Source organism: Capra hircus, chromosome 14 (genome assembly GCF_001704415.2).
Source record: "Capra hircus breed San Clemente chromosome 14, ASM170441v1, whole genome shotgun sequence".
Lineage (NCBI taxonomy): Eukaryota > Metazoa > Chordata > Mammalia > Artiodactyla > Bovidae > Capra > Capra hircus.
Window position 1 is genome coordinate 3,036,723 of NC_030821.1, and position 7,563 is coordinate 3,044,285.

Consider the following 7,563-nt stretch of genomic DNA (forward strand, 5'->3'; position numbering starts at 1 on the left):
CTGTAGCTTACCTTTCCAAGAGACTGGAGCCAGTGGCAGCCGGATGGCCACCTTGCCTCCATATCATCGTGGCCACCATGCTCTTAGTCCACGATGCTAATAAACTGACTTTTGGACAGAGACTCTTGGTCTACACTCCTCATGCCATAGAGAGAGTTTTAAAGCAACCCCCAGGTAAATAGATTTCTAATGCCCGCTTGACGCACTACCAGGCCTTGCTACTTGACACCCCACGGATTCACTTCCAAACGCCCTGTACTCTAAATCCAGCCACTCTTTTGCCCAATCCAGAGGAAAATAGCCCCCTCCATGATTGTGATGAGATACTGGCCGGGGTAACAGCAATGCGAAAGGACTTAACCAATACTCCACTGGATAACAGTGAGCTAAAATGGTTCACAGATGACAGCAGTTATGTAAAAGATGGAGAGAGATGGGAGGGAGCCGCAGTAGTAGATGACTCTGGACAGACGATATGGGCAGAGGCCTTCCCCTGGATACCTCAGCACAAAAGGTAGCGTTAATTGCCCTGATTCAAGCATTAGAGAGAGCCAAAAGAAAAAAAAATAACTATTTTCACTGATAGTCGCTATGCTTTTGGCACGGTACACATCCAGGGCCTGATATACCGGGAACGGGGGTTTTTGACAGCTAAAGGAAAAGAAAATAAAAATTTGCCTGAAATCTGTAGACTTTTAGAGGCTGTACAGATGCCTCGGGCTGTGTCAATAGTACACGTACCTGGACATCAGAAGGGTGACAGTCCCACGGCACGAGGGAATCATGCCACAGACCTGGCAGCTCAAAAAGTAGCTGATGAAGATTTCATCACCCCTGTGTTGGCGATCGGACTTCCACCTCCAGGTATGGGAACTCTGCCCCCAACCCCTGAGTATTCATCCACAGACCTTGCTTGGATCCAAAAACACACCAACCTTCAAAAAGGTGCAGATGGATGGTACCAAGACTCAGACGGCTACTTGATACTCCCTGCTCAGTTGGAACGGCAACTATGTGAGCATTTGCACTTGTCTACTCATCTGGGAGAAAAAAAGACTCTGATGCTCTTTCAAACTGCACGCCTGCGATTTCCCCGGCACCAGACAACTGTAAAGAACATAGTGCATGCTTGTAAGGCGTGTCAACAGATGAGGCCAGGAAAAGGACAACATGCAGGACTGAGGTATTGGGGAGAAGGACCAGGGCAACACTGGGAAATAGATTTCACCGAGGTAACCCAGGCAAGTATAGTTACCGGTACTTGTTAGTGTTGGTGGATACCTTCTCAGGGTGGATGGAGGCTTTTCCTACAAAGGGAGAGACTGTGATGATAGTGGCGAAAAAGATTTTAGAAGAAATAGTTCCCAGGTTTGGCCTGCCGGTGACCATCGGCTCTGATGATGGACCTGCTTTTGTGAGTCAAATAGTTCAGAGCCTTTTCGCCCTAGCCCTGGAGACTAAATGGAAGTTACATTGTAAATACAGTCCACAGAGCTCAGGGCAAGTAAAAAAATAAATCGGACCCTAAAAAAACTTTAACTAAATTGGCTATAGAGACTGGCGGGGACTGGGTGACCCTCCTTCCCTTCGCCCTCTTCCATGTGTGTAATACTCCTTATCAACTTAATCTGACCCCATTTAAAATTCTGTATGGGAGACCTCCCCCTGTATGTCCAATATTTGAAGAAAAGAAACTACCGCCTCCCACTTTGGGACAATTCCAAGAGGCCTTGATGGCCTTAAGCAAGGTGCACTCTCGTGTCTGGAAACTGCTCCGGGAAATACATGTGGGTCAAAATAAGGGAACTATTCCCTCACATGACATTGGCCCAGGAGATTGGGTATGAGTCAAAAGGCACCAAACCAAGGCACTAAAACCCAAATGGAAGGCTCCTTATGTTGTTCTTCTTACCACCCTAACTGCCCTAAAGGTCGACGGTATCAGGCCTTGGGTGCATTGCAACCATGTGCTCCCAGCTACTTCAGCAGAGCAGGAAGACGCTAAAAAAAAAAAAAAAAAGGAAAGCGTCTCTGCACCCGTCCAACCCCCTGAGGCTGAAGCTCCGGCATCATCAACAGGACCAACACAACTCGTCTGGACCATCTTATAGATGACCATGTTACTCTGCTCTGAAGCTGCCAGCGTGAACCCGCACCAACCCATCAAAATCACCTAAAAACTGCAAAATGGACTAACACATGAGATGCTTAACTCCACCACTGCAATACATCCACCAAATACTTGGTGGCCAGACTTATACTTTGACCTTAAGCCGGTGGTAAACGTACCCTGGAAGAGGGGCAAGCTCCGGAATCATGCATTCTGGGCATGTCCAGGTGTGCCCATGCATAACTGGAAGATCTGTGGGGGGATATAGGGGGGACCCTGTGCTGCCCTAGGAAAAGAGTGTTGTTTTTATGCTGATCACACAAAAATAGTTTAAAAAATCTATGGCCAAAGTAAAAGAGGGACTAGCCCAACGTAAACGAGAATATGAGGCTCAACAAGGATGGTTTGAGTCTTGGTTTCAACATCCCCTTGGTTGACCACCCTAATCTCCACCTTGCTGGGACCCCTGCTAGTACTTCTACTGATGCTTACCTTTGGCCCATGTATTATCAATAGACTTGTAGCCTTTGTAAAGAAATGCATAAATACAGTACAGCTGTTTGTGCTTCGACAACAATATCAAACTGTATCTCAGGACCGAGAGGAAGATTCCTCTATATGATCTAAGGACAGGGGGGAATGTTAGGGACCAAACGACGGGCTCTAGGACCTGAGTCATGTTTACCAAAAAAAGACAGGACATGTGCTCATCCTGCCTGGCCAATCATGTAACACCAGCTACTCCTGTAACTGAGACAAAGAACTGCCTGTATATAAGGCGCCATACTCCTTTGTTCGGGGCTCTTGTCGGATTCCACTGTGCTGGAAGAGACTTGGGCCCTAGCGCACTAGAAATAAACTCCCTTCTTGCCTTTGCATTACTGTGGTGGACTTGCTCTCTCGGTCGGTTCGGAGATACGGGCTCGGTGCATAACAGTTCTCATGAAAAAGCAAGTGACATATTTAATTCTGTGTTGTGTATTACTAATACTGATAAGAATGCAGTCAAAAACAATGGGAAAACTATTTAGATGAAATAAATAAATTCAATTACCATTTCCCTGTTTTCTCTCAGGTTCATTAAAGAATCTTAAGGTATTAAAAGCTTAATTCCTTAAATTTCAATAGATCACATAGGATGGTATTATAGATTCACATTCAGGAAATCACAGGGTTTTATTAATTTATCTTTTTTCACTTCAATATGAATCTCAGAATTTCAAAACTTTAGATTTGAAAATAGGCATATATATATATACGCATATATGTGTGAAGTCGCTCAGTCGTGTACGACTCTTTGTGATCCCATGGATTGTAGCCTACCTGGCTCCTCCGTCCATGGGAATTTCCAAGCAACAGTACTGGAGTGGGTTGCCATTTCCTTTTCCAGGGAATCTTCCAGACCCAGGGATCGAACCCATGTCTCCTGCATTGCAGGCAGACACTTTACTGTCTAAGACACCACGGAAGCCCATGCTTATATACATATACACACACACATACTCCAATTAGGGTAGTAAAGTAAACTGTTAAGAAAGCAGTAAAAAATTGACTTTGGCCTTGCTGGTCAGCTAATATTAGAAATTTATTACTTGCAACATTTTTCATACTGAATAATTATCTTGGCCTTTAAGAAAGATGTTTGGTCATAGTTGATATGGAGCATTATTAAGCAGTTTTAATAGCTACTTAGTAGCTACTTTAGTAGCTGATCTTGAGAGATAAGCTTGAGAAATATTAGCAGTTTTGGAAAGTTACACTTTTCCATATCTAAGAAAATTTGGTAATGAAGATTATTATTTCATATAAACATATATGTCTTTTTTACTTATAAGGCTATTTCAAAGCTTGGCTCTATTGAAGAAACTGAGGTCACTTTTTTTGTTTTTTCTATTTTAATAAACATTATAAATTTTCTTCGCTTTATTTTCTGATTCATCTTTGTCTGTTGTAGGTCTGGAATTTGCCCAAAGCCTGTGTTCTGCAAGAGTGTCACCCCTTTCTGATGGCTGCCCCCCTCTGCTGGGCCTTTTTCTCTCTCTGTCTTTTCACAGCAGGCCCTAACTCTGCTGCAGCAGAGTGTTGAAGCTGTGCTTTATTGCATCCTAGAAGTCTGGCTCTCTGCCTCTCCTGTCTGTGAGCACATTATTTCACTGAACTGAATAGTCACTATAGACATTGAACATGCATAATTTTATTCAAGATTGTTATTATAATAAAATAATGCACTCAGTCAGCCTATGTTATACATTAAATATAGTTTTTAAGTTTTTTATTGAAATTTGAAAGGTTTCTTTTCAGAGGCATTGTGAAGTTAAAAATTGAAGGTCAAAATAGTTTTTCATTCTGAGCATCAATCTTTTAAAACCCTGTTATCAGCAAGGTCTCTTCTAAAGAATGTATTATATATAAATGTTTCAATCATGCTTCATTTTTTTCTTAAAATAAAAATGGAAGGTCACAAATGTTATCTGATTGCCCTTGGAAATATAGAATTGTGTATGAGATTAGGAAATTGTTTCCTTCTTCATTGCAGTTTGATACACTTGTATTCTCAAAAAGCCTGTTTCCACAAGATATAAAGGACCGTTTCTTCAAGGCCATTCAAACAATATTTAGTCTGTAGTAATGGAAACAAAAGAAAACACACAAAGACAGAAGCATATTTCAAAATAACTATATAAACATATTCAACTATTGCACTGAATAGCAGTCTGTGTTTACTGTTGACAAAGCTAATATCCTCTCACCATCAAAAGGCAAAACTTGTTCACGCTTTCATTCCTTTATGTAGACTCTTACAATATAAGAACTAAAGCATTTTCATTTTTACCTCCATAAGTTTTTAGTTAACAATATCAATGTCTGGAAATGTCACTTTAGACTCCTTACTATCATGATTGCAACTCCAAAATTTAATTTCTGCAAAATTAGTAGTGAAACAAAACCATTAATGATTATACCATTTAGCACTCACATTCTTTTCAAGTTGCTTGACATAGTCATTGTGTAATAGTAGCTTTCCTGGATCAGATATAGGTACAATTATTTCAAGAAGCAAATTGTACTTACAGGTATTTTTCATCACTACACATCAGAATTTTTCCATATGTACCAACGTTTTAGAGCAGTGTCTACCCAAGATGCTTGTTTTGTGCTGTGCTGAGCCTAGTGGCTCAGTTGTGTCTGACTCTTTGTGACTACATGGACTGTAGCCTGCCAGGCTCCTATGTCCTTGGGATTGTCCTGGCAAGGATACTGAAATGGGTTGCCATGTCCTCCTCCAGGGAACCTTCCCAACCCAGGGATCGAACCCAGGTTTCCCACATTGCAGGCAGATTCTTTACCATCTGAGCCACCAAGGAAGCCCAAGATGATTGTCTGAAATATGATTAATAATTTTGTCTGTGCAACTGAGGGAATGTGATTTAATATGTGTAAGTGATGTGGCAGGAACCCATAGAAAATGAAAGGCCACATCTTGAATAGCATTCAAAATCTGAAAGTTCCTGATTATTTAATTTTTCCACAGAATCTATTGACTTGTATTCCTATAACTCAAAAATAACATAATAAGTATGACTGAGGTAAAACCCCATTTACTGGTATCTAATAATTCAGAATGAAATGCATCAAAAAGTGCTTGGTCTCATCAGCCAATATTTCCTCAATTAAAGGATTATTTCATATTAGTGGAAGCAGATTCTAAGTTATTAAAATGACACACTGTGCATGGCCATGATAAATACTTCACATGAAGTGAAGTGAAGTGAAGTCGTTCAGTCGTGTCCGACTCTCTGCAACCCATAGACTGTAGCCCACAAGGCACCTCTGTCCATGGGATTCTCCAGGCAAGAATCCTGGAGTGGGTTGCCATTTCCTTCTCCAGGGGATCTTCCCGACCCAGAGATCAAACCCAGGTCTCCCGCATTGCAGGCAGACGCTTTATCCTCTGAGTCACCAGAGAAGCCAGGAAGGTACTAAATTTACACTGTGAAATAAGCAAAAACAGAGAAAAGTTTCCCATCAGTTCCCATCCCATTCTTTCATTTAATCATCAAATATTACTGAATGATTTTCATGTACTAATCACAGTGTTTTTTTGATGGAGAACAAATATGCAGATAAGCAAATCATTAACATGAATGTTTATAAACTAGAAAAAGAGGCAAAAAAATCAATAAAACTAATGCATTGTGGTAACTATTTTGTGCCTCTTGAGAAGACTCTTGAGAGTCCCTTGGACGGCAAGGAGATCCAACCAGTCCGTCCTACAGGAAATCAACCCTGAATTTTCACTGGAAGGACTGATGCTGAAGCTAAAGCTCCATTACTGTGGCCACCTGATGTGAACAGCCCACTCACTGAGAAGACCCTGATGCTGGGAAAGATTGAGGGCAAGAGGAGAAATGGATGACAGAGGATGAGATGGCTGGATGGCATAACCAAATCAATGGACATGAGTTTGACTAAATTCCGGGAGTTGGTGATGGACAGGGAGGCCTGTCATGCTGCGGTCCATGGGGTCGTAGAGATTGGACATGACTGAGTGATGGAACAACAAAAATGTGGTAACCATCTACTTGTTTTTACTGGGGGGAAAAGCAGGATGAAAACAACGTAGAACTGTCAAAGGATCTCAAAATATAGAAGAGTTGGCTCATAAACATAAGCAGATTTTTTTTTCCACAATAAGATGGGATAGGCAGATATTTTAAAGCCCACTCAGTTCAGTTCAGTTCAGTTCAGTCACTCAGTCGTGTCCAACTCTTTGTGACCCCATGAATCGCAGCACACCAGGCCTCCCTGTCCATCACCAACACCCGGAATTCACTCAGACTCACGTCCATCGAGTCCGTGTTGCCATCCAGCCATCTCATCCTCTGTCGTCCCTTCTCCTGCTGCCCCCAATCCCTCCCAGCATCAGAGTCTTTTCCAATGAGTCAACTCTTCTCATGAGGTGGCTGAAGTACTGGAATGTCAGCTTTATCATCATTCCTTCCAAAGAAATCCCAGGGTTGATCTCCTTCAGAATGGACTGGTTGGATCTCCTTGCAGTCCAAGGGACTCTCAAGAGTCTTCTCCAACACCACAGTTCAAAAGCATCAATGCTTCGACGCTCAGCCTTTTTCACAGTCCAACTCTCACATCCATACATGACCACTGGAAAAACCATAGCCTTGACTAGGCGGACCTTAGTCAGCAAAGTAATGTCTCTGCTTTTGAATATGCTATCTAGGTTGGTCATAACTTTCCTTCCAAGGAGTAAGCGTCTTTTAATTTCATGGCTGCAGTCACCATCTGCAGTGATTTTGGAGCCCCCCAAAATAAAGTCTGACACCGTTTCCACTGTTTCCCCATCTATTTCCCATGAAGTGATGGGACTGGATGCCATGATCTTTGTTTTCTGAATGTTGAGCTTTAAGCCACCTTTTTCACTTTCCTCTTTCACT